We start from the raw sequence: 13,099 nt of genomic DNA on the forward strand, positions 1-13,099 counted from the left end.
GTTCTGTAGTTTTTCTCACAGTAACCTTGCAGAAAATCTTGAGACGGCAATTGCGTTCATTTGGTTCGAAATATTTAACACTAGGCCAATTGAATCAACAAACTGAACAGGCTTTGTTCATAAGGACATAAATTCTGGGAGCAGAATTAGGCCTGTCAGCCCATCAAGTCAACTCCGCCTGATCTATCTACCTTTCTCTCTCAAGCCCATTCTCCTGCCTTCTCCCCATAACCCTTGACACCCGTACTAATCAAGAATCTATCAATCTCTGCCATCAAAATATCCATTGACTTGGCCTCCACAGCCTTCTCTGGCAATGAATTCCACAGATTCACCACCCTCTGACTAAAGGAGTTCCTCCTCATCTTCTTCTTAAAGGTACATCCATTTATTCTGACGCTATGGCCTCTGGTCCTAGACTTTCTCACCAGTGGAAACATCATCTGCACATCCATTCTATCCAGACCTTTCACTATTCGGCAAGTTTCAATGAGGTCCGCCCCTCAACCTAAACAGGTGCTATTACCAGATTTAGATTTAGCTGGTTGCATTATTGAACTTTAATGTGGAAATTTGAAGGTTGGCTTTCGAGTTAAAGTTGCAATTTTGCAAAAAATATTTTCTGTTCAGCTTCTCTTTCATCCCAAAGCATGTGATCTAACTGTCTTTCAGGGAAATGCAGCAGTTTACTGGCTCCAATACTATCTTTCCATTCTGTTGGAACATGTCATTTTAATGCTGAAGCATATCTTGCCATATCAGTGCAAGCACTTTTCATACTGAAGCCAGTGATTAAAACATAAAAAAGCATGTCATTTTCCCCCAACTATTTCTGTATTTAGGCAATTACAATCACATAGTTTTTGTTGAACAAAGTGCGTGAGCCAATGCAAATACACTGCATTTTGGTTGGGATATGGCATCAGATATAATGTCTCTGTCAGAGCCAGAACAAGGTATTTAAAAAAAAAAGTTGGAATGCACGCCCGAGGTTTCAGCTTCCTGTTTGAGATAAATCCAATTCATGGAGCCAAACATTGTAAGTTTTATTCCTTTCAAGAACCTGCAAGATAAAACTAAAATACTACTTGGATCAATCAACTATGTCATTGCCATCTACTGTTAGTCAATATGGTATCCAAGTATGTAAGAAGCAACTGCAGATGCTGGTTCAAACAGAAGATAGACATAAAAAGCAGGATTAACTCAGTAGGTCAGACAGTATCTCTGGAGAAAAGGAATAGGTGACGTTTAGGGTTTAGACCCTTCTTCAGACAATAAATAGATAGATGGTATCCAAGTACTTCCCCTTCATCAGGTCAATACATCCCATGGCAATTAAAATAGTTGACAAGGGGAGTAATGTTTGTCAAGGATGGACACAATGCTTTGGTGAGCAGTTGCCAATGTGTCCTTCCAATCTTTATTTTTGCATATTGCTCGTTGATCTCAAAACACATATCAAAGGTAAAATATAGAATCTATTAATAACTTATGTCATGATCTCCTGAGAGAACAGAGAAAAGGTTAAAATGAAAATCCAAGTAAGGGAACCACATCCCTCATCCATGGCTTTGCCACATCCAGACAACCATTCTACTGTAGACACAAGGAACTGCAGATGCTGGTTTACCAAAAAACCCCACACAAACTGCTGGAGTAAAGGGGCTGTCCCACTTGGGTGACCTAATTGGTGCGTTTAGGAGAGTTTGAAAAAATGTCTTGTTGAAGACCTCCTTCGACTAGGGGTAGAAGACCTCCTTCAATCTCCTTCGACTATGTAGAAGACCTCCTTCGACTATGTTGAAGACTAGCTTCGACTAGCTACGACTAACTTCGGGGAAATTGGACACGGAAAAGTGGAAAGTGAAGATGACCTCCTTTGACTATGATGAAGACTATCTACGACTAATTTCGACTACCTTCGGTTACCTACGACTAACATGGCGACCTACTACGACCTACTACGACTAAACCTATGAGTAACATGGCGACCTTTTTTACTCGCTGGCATTTTTAAACATATTGAAAAAACGGCCTAGTGAGACCTCGAGTATGCGGGGACTACTCTTGAGCACGAAGGAGAGTTACAAGGACCTCCTACGACCTCGTGTCGACCATGGTGCGAGTATGAGTCGAGGGAAAACTCTCCAGAACTCGCGGATTAGATCGCCCATGTGGGACAGCCCCTTAACTCAATGGATCAAGCAACACCCTTCTTCAGAATTAATGCATTGGGCCGGGGGGGGGGGGGGGGGGGGGGGGGAGAAAGCTGGAAGGGAAGTGGGGGTGGAACAAGGTTTGGTTGGACAAGGTTTGGTTACTGTGGCTACAGGTGAGACAGGTGGGATTGATTGGCAGATAATTGGACAGGGGCCAGAGACACAAAAAACAAAAAGTGTGAGATAAGGAGATGTATGAAAGAGGCACAACTTGTGAAGCCAGAGGACTGAATACGTGGAAGGGGAAAGGAAGAAAGGGAGAAAGGGGTGCACCTGCAGGTGGGACACAGCGAAGAGGGGGAGGAAAGCACCATCTCCCTTTCCCCTCCCCTTTTCCTCTCTCTTCTCTATGTCCCATCTGGGTGTGCACCCATCTCTCTCTTTCCCCTTCCCCCCGTTCCATTCCACCAACATTCCTTCCACTGGCATCACAATTTGTGCCTTTTATCTTTATCTCACACTTTTTGTCTTTTTATCTCTGACCTATATCCAATTTTCTGCAAATCAAACCACTCCTCACCTGTATCCACCTATCACTTGCCAGACTTTATCCCATCCCCATCTCTCTTCTAGCTTTCTTCCTCCGTCCCACGACAATCAGGCTGAAGAAGATCCCGATTTGAAATGTTGTCTATCCGTGTTCTCCAGAGATGCTGCCTGACTCACTGAGTTACTCCAGCAGTTTGTGCCTTTTTAAAAAAAACTATTCTAAGACCTGCCAGTCCAGACTTCAAAAACATGGACACAAGAAACTGCAGATGCTGGTTTATAACAAAAAGGTACAAAGTGCTGGAGTAACTCAGTCAGTCAGGCAACATCTCTGGAGAATAAATATTTGCAAATATTGGTGTGGGATAGGCAATGTTTTGGGTTGGGACCCTTCTTCAGACTCAAATAAGTGAGTTACTCCAACACTTTATCAATTTTTTTGGCATAAAATAAATCTAGTGTGAACATGTGATTGGTGGTCAACATGATAAAGGACCTGTTTCCACATTGTATCTCTAAACTAACATAAACTTAATGAAACTAAAGTAAAATTTAAAAGATTTGCAAGAGACATGAGGGACTGTAAATGATGGAAAATGGAGCCAACAATAAACTACCGAAGAAACTCTTTAAGAAGGAACTGCAAATGCTGGAAAATCGAAGGTAGACAAAAATGCTGGAGAAACTCAGCGGGTGAGGCAGCATCTATGGAGCGAAGGAAATAGGCAACGTTTGTCATCTATTTTCTTCGCTCCATAGATGCTGCCTTACCCGCTGAGTTTCTCCAGAATTTTTGTCTGCTGAAGGAACTCAGTAGGTCAAACGGCATCAGGCCTGATGCAGGGTCTTGATCCCAAACATTGAACATCTGTTTGCCTCCACAGATGCTGCCTGACCTGTTGAGTTCCTCCAGAAGATGGTTTATAGCCATTGGATTTGTAGGATTGGTTAATGATCCTTAGAATAATTTATTACTTCATGAAGTCTCCCCAGAATTATATCCTGGGTTTATTAGGACACCGGAATTTGATTTTGGTTATACAAAGCTCAGGGGAACTCAGCGTTGGACCTGTGAGATTGGGGTTTGGGAAACGTAAGCCAGCTGTTCATTGCTCAGCTTCTTCTGGCAAACCTAGAAACTTGTAGCTTACACAGTACCAACTACCTCTCAGACCAGCCACTCACACTGCTCCTAGCCCAGAATCATTTTTCTCTTTTCTTTCACAAGCCAACTCACAGATAGGTCTGTTAAAAGAGCTGCCTGGAGCTTATTTTCTGCATTGCAGCCTAGTCAAAGCAGTATTTCTAAAGTCAGTAGCTCGATAAAAGAACGTTGAATTTCTGCAATATTTTTGAAAATATTAGTGTGGGAATCACTCGAAGCATGCAACCCTTTACCAAACTAGTTCTTACAGCTCATTTCACTTTAAGCCCGAGTGTCATTTTTTAGGAAACACAGGCAGTGTTTTGTTAATATTCTGGCGTACAAAACTCCGAAGTATAACCACTCCATCACAAGTAGCTGTTCCTCCAGCTGCCTCGGCCCATGGTTCCCTCTTTGGACCTCAATATTTCCTTAATATCTGCCTTAATGTCTCCTTTTATGGCTTGTAGCCCAGCTGTGTAATGTTTTCTAATAATGCTCCTTTGACATGAATTTGGATATTTAACTATGCTAAAAGAGCTTTATATGTACATGTTGCTGATATTGTTTCCTCTAATAAATAGTCAAAATTAATATGCACCTACTTGGAAAAATCTTTAGGCCATCCTCTAAACTAATTTATTGATTGTTTTAATACAATTGAATACATGTACTTCACAGACCATGCATCTTGATATTGACCTGAGCCACTTACATTTTAATGTTATGGAGATCTTCATTCCGACTTGATATTTGGCTCAACATGCATCTATGAGACAAGTTTGTTGGAACCAATTGCCTCCCCATGCTCTTAAATGTTCTAATTGTTATATGTGTTACACATAACTGATCTGTTGTTAACTACATGGCTGCTTCTTGACCTGTTGCATCAGATAAGTTACCCTGAGCTTATCTTAACAGAGTCATTTGCAAACACTTAAAAAATGTAATTAAAAGCAAGATGGAATCATAGTCATACAGCATGGAAACGGGCCCTTTGGCTCAACTTGCCCATACTGACCAAGATGTTCCATCAACACTAGTCCCACCTGCCTGCGTTTAGCCCATATCCCTCTAAAACTTTCCTATCCGTGTATATGTTCAAATATTTATTTAATATCAAGATATTAAAAGTTGATGCTGGAAATTGGCTACATGAACGGAAGACACTGTGAATTGCTCATAAACTAATAATATGATGAAAGGCCATTAATATGATATTCAAATTCTGTTTCTTGTTCTACAGATGCTGCCTGACATACGGAATAGTTCCAAGATTGTCTTTATTTTTCCATTAAGGGCAATATAAATGTCAGGAAAATGAGGTTCCAACTAATGAAAAATAGTTCAATGTGAGGAGTATAAAACCAAAGGATGGAATAAAAACAGAAGATGCAGGAATTTGATACTGTATTCAAGAGGGAGTTAGATATAGCTCTTAGGGCTAATTGAATAACGAGATATGGGGAGAAAGCAGGAACGGGATACTGATTTTCGATGATTAGCCATAATCATATTGAATAGTGGTGCTGGCTGGAAGGGCTGATTGGCCTATTCTTGCACCTATTTTCTATGTTTATATGAAATGCTCAGCAGGACAGACTACATCCGTGGGAGGATAACTGAGTTAACGCTGCAGGTCAAAGACCCTTTGTCAGACCTGGGAAGGAGACAAAAAATGAACTGGAGGGAGGGTGGGAGAGGTAGGTTGCGTCTGATACAATAATGCCAGGATGGCCATGAGGATGCGCTGTAAACAGGATTATCTGGTCAATGAGTGAACTGGAGCAGTTAGAGGTGAGAACATAGACAAAAAAGCTAAATACAAAGTGCTGGAGTATCTTAGCAGGTCAGACAGCATCTGTGGAGGGAATGGGTAGGCAGTGTTTCAGGTTGGGAGCCTTCTTCAGACTCAAATCTTTGCCTATCCATTCCCTCTACGGATGCTGCCTGACCTGCTGAGTTACTCTAGCACTTTTGGGATTTGCTCAAGATTCCAGCATCTGCAGGTCCTTGTGTCTCCAACAACAAAAGAACATGAGAGTTGCAAGATGCAGAGTGTGATGACATGCCCAGTGGGTGATGAAGGTTGACCGAAATGTTAGCTGTTTCTCTTCCCACAGATGTGACCTGACCTGCTTAGTATTTCCAGCATTACCTGTTTTTGTTTTCATCTGCAGCTATTTTTGATTGTTACTAAAGGACAGGAGCTGGGTATATAATTGAAAAACGGTTATTTAAAAAAAAATAAAGGAAACCATTAAGAAAAATGATTGCAGGAAGTTGTGCAACCTATTCTTATGAACCATAAAAAGATTCATGAAGCAACATTGCTAATACTGAAAAATAGTAAGATTAAACGAGAACTTACCAGTTTGAAGTTTGATCTGTATTTTATGAGGAGTTACGATGAGGGATTACGTGAAGAACCCGCTTACAACGCATGCGTGTCATTCTTCAAAGCAGCGGTGTGAGGTCACAGGAACCTATAATGATCTAACATAGTAAGATTATCAAAGATATACCAGTTTGTGATATGATCATAAGAGGGTGGGAGCGGAGGGCACGTAATCCCTCATCGTAACTCCTCATAAAATACAGATCAAACTTCAAACTGGTAAGTTCTCGTTTAATCTTACTATTTTACTTCGGAGTCACGTGAGTGACTTCGTGAAGATTTCAAAGCTCTGTGACCTCATGCCGTGGAACGAGTCCATGCTTCACAACTGCCTTGGGTATTGGGAGAGAGCATAATTAGGAAGTTTAAAACACACTTATACAAAAAGTTGTGTGGTATAACGAAAAATATATACATTTTTTACATGGAGAATCATAGCCCTGTAACCTTTCGGGCAAATTATATTGTTGAACGTAAAATGTTTTCTGAATACAATGATGGCTCCAAAAAATAACTGGTTTAGTATAAAACCTGTGGAAAACCCTTTTTGGATGACCATCCTGCGATTCTGAGGATTTGGTCTGTGGGTACCTGTACAATTTTTGCTGCGGATGTTGCTGCAGCCCTGGTGGAATGAGAGTTAAAAACATTAGTGTCTATTCCTGCCATCTTTAGGACATATTTGAGCCACCTTGATATAGTTTGAGTCGTGACCCTTTCATGCGGTTTCTTGTAAGAGATAAACAACGCCATTCTCTGACCTCGAATGCTCTTAGTATATTCTATGTATTGTTAGATGTGTCTTGCTATACACAGTCGTTTGTCATATGGGTATACCATAAATTCAAACACTTGACCCGATGAACCTGGTCTGTTTTCTTTTATTAAATCCTGTATGACAAACACCAGTTTCTCGGGTGAGATGATCAGGGAGTCCAGGCTCAGTTTGCTTAATGGCTGGACTCGTTGTGCGGAAAATAACACCATGAGCATAACCATCTTCCTGGTCCGTTGCTGAAGTGACAATGCTGTTATGAGCTACAAGCTCCTCAGCATGTTGAGAAACGACACCCACGTCCCAGATTTCGGAGTACCTGGTTTTCTTACCAGGGGTGCGTTCCCACCGCGTGCCGCTCCGTTCCTTGTGATAGGTAATTGGAGAGTGCACTTGTGGCACTATTGATGGCACTGTAGCTCCATCGATTATCATAATGGAGGCTTGTTAAAATTCCAATACGGCCAGAATGTTCTTGGCCTTTTGGTCGAGGTTGTTGTCCAAGCAGTATATGCCCCATTTCTTGATGTGTCCAAGGTACTGCTTCCGTGTTGACAGTCTTAGTACAGATGAGATGAGATTCATTGTCCTGTCTGACAGCCCAATGCCGTGTAGTGGGTCTTTTAGACTCTACAAATCAATAAATCCATAGTCTTATGGCATGGATGACTGCCTCCAGTCACTGGATAAATTAATAATTTTTTGGCTATGTTCATTAGGGAACATGGTTCTAACACCATCCCCTGTATGACCGAATACCATGATTTAGTAGGTCAGTCGGGTACTCTGAGAATTCCAGATGCCGAGTGTAGTTGAATTTTCCCTAGTACCCCATTGATGGGGCCGAACGGGGGAAATACATCACCCTATGGCTTTGTTTACATAACAATGCCAAGCTGGTTTTAGAATTTTAGTAAATAATATTGGGGCTGATGATTGCCCCTTTTGTAAGCTCTATATTACCAAAGTTCCTCTTTTGAGTCAATCCCTGCCATATAGAAAAACCCAGCTGACACCAAGTCTTTATCAGTAATAAGAGTATCCATCTTAAAATGAATATCTTGAACGAATGTGTTTAGGGTTGAAAATCAATGATAATCCTGCAACCCCACTCCATTTTATTTTTAATAAATATGTTTGATACAAATTCTAATGTTCCATGAAAAGTATGCTCAATCACACCTTTTGTGTACAATTTTTGTAGCACCATGTGGGTTTTTAGATTGTTTGGTTTATGTAAGTACAAAATGCCATTCTGGTGTATGTTGTACTGTGGTTATTGGGATGAGTAAATCCTATCAGATAACCCTGAATACTGCTGAGATTATATGAATCTGTAGTGATTATATACCATACATAACTGTAGTGTTGCAACCTCCCCTCCCCCACCATCGTAGGTACCTTTTTTAACAGAAGAAAACCACACCCACCTATCTCCATGGTTACCGGTGGTTGTGTTATTTCCTTGTTTTTTTGAAAAGGAGGTTCTGGTTTGATATCTCTTGTTCGGGGTTGTGTGGGAGGTTGAGGCTTCCGCATCTTCCAGGGTGGCCGCCCTGGCCATACCCTAAAAAAGGATCCTGCGGGTTATATTGATTTCTGGCACTACCACTGGTATGAGCCACATTTTTTATGGCCTTGCCTGTGGCTGGTATCGTGCTCCAAAATAGGCCCTTGCGCTGGCCTTGATGAGCCCCAGTGTCTTGGCTTCGTCCACACATGGTTCTTTGTTTGCAAATGGTAGCATTTTTGGGGTCCCAGTGCTGGCTGAATGGCAGCCTTCCACATGTAGTTCAGGTCATATTGCATATTACTAAACAGAGCTAGTGCGTCTTGATGGTCTTTGGTTACCTACGTTTAGTCCAGGGTGCGGGTGTATGCTATGATACCTTCCGTCAATTCCTTTAAGGTTCTCTGGATCTTGAGGTCCTGGTTCCTGATGTTCGTCCCCATATGCTGCCAAATGCATTGGTTTACACTGGGCACCTGTAATGCCTCACCGTTGCCAGGTGGCAGATGTCTGGCCAGTCTCTGTAAATATTTCTTGTTGGCGTTTGTGGCCAGACATATAGTAATACTATTGCCATCCTGGATCCAAGTCTACCCATGTTTGACTTGGTTAAAGTAATCAGCCACCATGTCCAGCAGAGTCCCTGCTGTGTTAGGATCATGGGATGCTGTATTACCAGGCTCTGGCCCATCAGGGTCCTGCCTACTATTTTTTAGAGTTAGAGATCTCTAGGGTCCCGCACGGGGTACCCATGTGGGGCTTACCTCCTGCCCACTTGTCTTTTGTTCTGCGGACCCCTCTTGCAGGTCAGCCCAGAACTGACCCACAGTGCTCCCCTCTGATGGGGTAGAAGCATTGTGCAGCCCTCAAAGAGGTACTGCTGTGGGTTTATCACGTTGGAGCAAGGCTCCATACACCGCTTCTCCCTGCTCCAGCGCTCTCGGGCGCTGGTTGCCGGCGGTTATGCAAAGTCGGACCCTTCTGAGTCCACGACCTTGTTTGATTTGTGTCTAGCCTTACCGCTCGGCCGCATGAATCTGGCCGGTGCGGGGCCGACATCGGGCACAGCTGATCCCACTACGGTTGATCCAAGTGCCGCTGGCTGCTGCTGGCTGCCCGCTGTTCCACGGTCCTCCTTCTCCAGCTTTGTCCTTCCTTCCGTGGAGTGGATATGGCCGGTGTGGAGGACATCTGGCACAGCTGATTCCATCTATTCCATTTCTTTAACCCGGCTCCAACGCTCTCAGCGCTCCTGGCTGCTCCTTTATCTCAGACCCCTGGGACCGACCCCCGTACTGACGGTACTGGTCCCTTGCGGTCGTTGCAGCCGGTCAACCCCACTCTAATGCCCTCAATTCTGGGCACTCCTACTTATATGGTCCTTAGATAAGGGACATATAAGATATTAAAACTGATAATAACAGATACTATAGTTGATCTTAGTCAAAAGGCCCAAGAAGCGATATCTGTAACTAAAAAACCCGCTGGGACCGACCCCGGTACTCGCATTACTGGTCCCTCGTGGTCGGTTGCAGCCAGTCAACTGCACTGCAATGTCCTTGGCCTCGGCGCTGGCCGTTAGCGCTGCTTCAAGCCAGACTCGCTTCCAAAGCGAGACTGGCATACTGCCCCAGAAATGAATTTGCCCCCTGTTGCGGGAGCGAAGTCAGGCACAGGTGTTTTCCCCTCCGGGAATCGAAGTGCCTTTGCTGCTCCTGCCATTGTCGGCTGCCGCTGCCGCAGCCGCTGCTCCTGCCGCAGCTGGCTGCCGTTGCTGTTCTCCTGCCGGCTGCCTGCACTCCGCGGTCTTTCTGCAGCTTACATGGACCCGGTCCATGTCTGCACCTAAAGGGTAAGTGGAAGGGAACGCAGAGTCTCTTACCTGCTGTTCCCGACTTTTTAATTTTTTCCCCTGGTGAACGTCGTTCCCTTCGTGTCGGGTTCGAGCCGCTCGGACCGACCCCGGTTTTTACGGGGCTGGTCCTTCTCCGCTAATTTTAAAAAGTGCCAGAGCCCTAATACAACCCACTGTTTTGTGGGTTGTTGGCTCTGTTTTTCCCTCCACCCCGTATGGGGTGAAGTTGGCACTCGCTCCCGTTATGGGAGACAGTGGTGCCGACTTCCGTTGCTGGCTGACTGCTGCTGTAGAAACGGCAGCTCGTCAGCCTTCCTGGAAAGAATAAGAAAAGGTAAGGAATTTTCTTACCTGTTGCACAGCCCCAGGCCCATGTAGCGTCGGTCTTTGGGGCTGTGTCGGCTCCGGAGTGCTCCCTTGTCGGTATTTTCTTCCCGGAGCTGAAGTCGCACGAACTCCCGCTAAGGGGGACTGTCGTGCCACCGGCCGTTGCTGGCTGCCTGCTGTCCTTGTCGGCGCTTGCAGACTTCTCCCCCGCCAGCTTCCAACAGCCTTCTGTAGAAAAAAGGTAAGTAAAGAACGATGTTCACTTACCTTACTGTTGCAGGTTCGAAAACCCCGCCGTTTGGGAGGAACGTCCTTCCTCCCGACAATGACGAGTTGCAATGCGTTAGCGTAATGACACGCATGCGTTGTAAGCGGGTTCTTCACGAAGTCACTCACGTGACTCCGAAGTAAAACAGCAAGCTTGGACTAAACAACTATCGCACAACACTGATTAATTACTAAATCAAAACAAAATGAGAAATAAAGTGGACAATTATTCAGGTTCTTCAGTCAGGATTTCTCACTATTTGCCTTAAGCCAACAAATGTCAAAAGCACCATGAATAGCACCAGTGGTCATCCAGAAGGTTGTATCCAACCAAGGAGAAAGGAAATAAAAACTAACAGAGAATGCCAGACATTTTCTACATAAGACAGAGTCTCTTGCCCAGAGTAGCTGAATCGAGGACAAGTGGACATAGGTTTAAGCTAAAGGGGAAAATATTTAATAGGAATCTGAGGGGAAACTTTTTCATGCAAAGAGTGGTAGGAGCATGGAACGAGCTGCCCGAGGAGGTAGTTGATGCAAGTACTAACCCAACGTTTAAGAAACATTTAGGCAGGTACATTGATAGGACAGATATAGTGGGATGTGGGCGAAATGCAGGTAGTTGGGACTAGTGTAGATGGTACATGTTGGCCGATGTGGGTAAGTTGGACCGAAGGGCCTGTTTACACACTGTAAGACTCGACGACTCTATAAGAGCAGAATTAGGCCACTCGACCCTACATGGTCACACAACTGCAGAAGAATGCTTCCATGTGATAACACGGGTAGTCAGAACTGCTGGTGTAATCAGCTGCAGGTGAGATTGGTATAGTATGTGGGCAGAAGATAAATGGACCAATTGGATGGCCTGAAGTCACCTCCATACCCAGGTCAATCATTCATCAGATGACTTGGTGACATGAGAATGACTTGCGAACACAGTGCAATATAGCCCCTGCAACATGGTTTGGTCTGCACATTGTTTGATGATGCATGCATGGAATTGAATGGCTTCTGGATGAAAATAAAACTACCAAAAATCTGACAGAAATATTGATTTAAGCAATGTAAATTAATTCAAAGGGAAATCTTGTCTCTATTGTTACATAACTACTTCAAAAAAATAATTCCCCAAGTCTCCTACCATCCTGTCCAAAATTGCAATAGACTTTAGGTTTCGCGAAAGATCCCTATTACATTCTGTTCATGATTATAAACTTCAAATTAGTATTTACTTTCATTTCATTTTATTTCTCTCTCCCTTTCCTCCCCAATCATGAAGATATTGGCCAGAGGTTCAGGTGCAGATGGCGCTGCGAGTGGTGGGACCTGAGGTGCCCCAGACACAGGCGACGTGGACCTTATAATGGAGCCCATGTGAAACTGGAAAATGTTGAAGATGATTGCGTTACTAAATAGCAGGTCATGGCTCTTTAGCTACAACTGCTCCAAACAGCATGTTAACAATTTAGAATGTACTTGCTTTCCCGTTGGGAAAAGTGGAAACGGTGGTTCTGGGGCTGCCTCTCATTTTGCAGCTGTAGATTATAGAGCTCTTGAGTACAAATTTCCAAAATTAAATAAGTAAGGCAGGAACATGATACTTGCAAAACTGGGCACAAACATGCAATGTAACTAAACATTCTTGATGTTCACTGCAAATCAATTATTTTTCTTGAATATTTAGATGACTGTCTGATTTTGTTATGGTCTGGAGTATGCACAATTAACTTGTTTTTATTTATGCAGAACTGTAAAGTTTCCACACTGGTGGAGATCTGCCTTTTAACTGTGTAGCGCATCTAGCTAACCACATCCACATTCATGCATTTTAAATTGAACATGTTTGATAAAGAATCCGTGCACAAGCCTGTTCTATCCAACACCCCAGCAACAAGCAACATGAAATATAAAGTACTTTGATTTTAGTAACATTAATAATCAGTCACTTTTCAAATCACATAGCAATTGTTCCACAACATATTGAAAGGTAAACAAATAATGGGATCCAATAGCAACAAGGGAGCCAGCATTTAAAGATTGAAGTGGAGCACAATTGTCAAATGTATAAACTTGATAGAAATTTCATGTAATTTGTGCAGCAGTGAGGAG

At 43.4% G+C, this 13,099-nt stretch overlaps 1 protein-coding gene and 1 pseudogene across 2 annotated transcripts in view; both read right to left on the minus strand.

Annotated features, from left to right (window-relative positions):
- itga8 (integrin, alpha 8) overlaps positions 1-13,099 on the minus strand; it is a 238,126-nt gene that overhangs the window by 29,292 nt on the left and 195,735 nt on the right. The gene's annotated exons all lie outside the window — the stretch shown is intronic.
- Positions 9,898-10,002, minus strand: LOC129716371 (U2 spliceosomal RNA; annotated as a pseudogene).

The sequence above is a fragment of the Leucoraja erinacea genome, chromosome 2 (genome assembly GCF_028641065.1).
Source record: "Leucoraja erinacea ecotype New England chromosome 2, Leri_hhj_1, whole genome shotgun sequence".
Taxonomy (NCBI): domain Eukaryota; kingdom Metazoa; phylum Chordata; class Chondrichthyes; order Rajiformes; family Rajidae; genus Leucoraja; species Leucoraja erinaceus.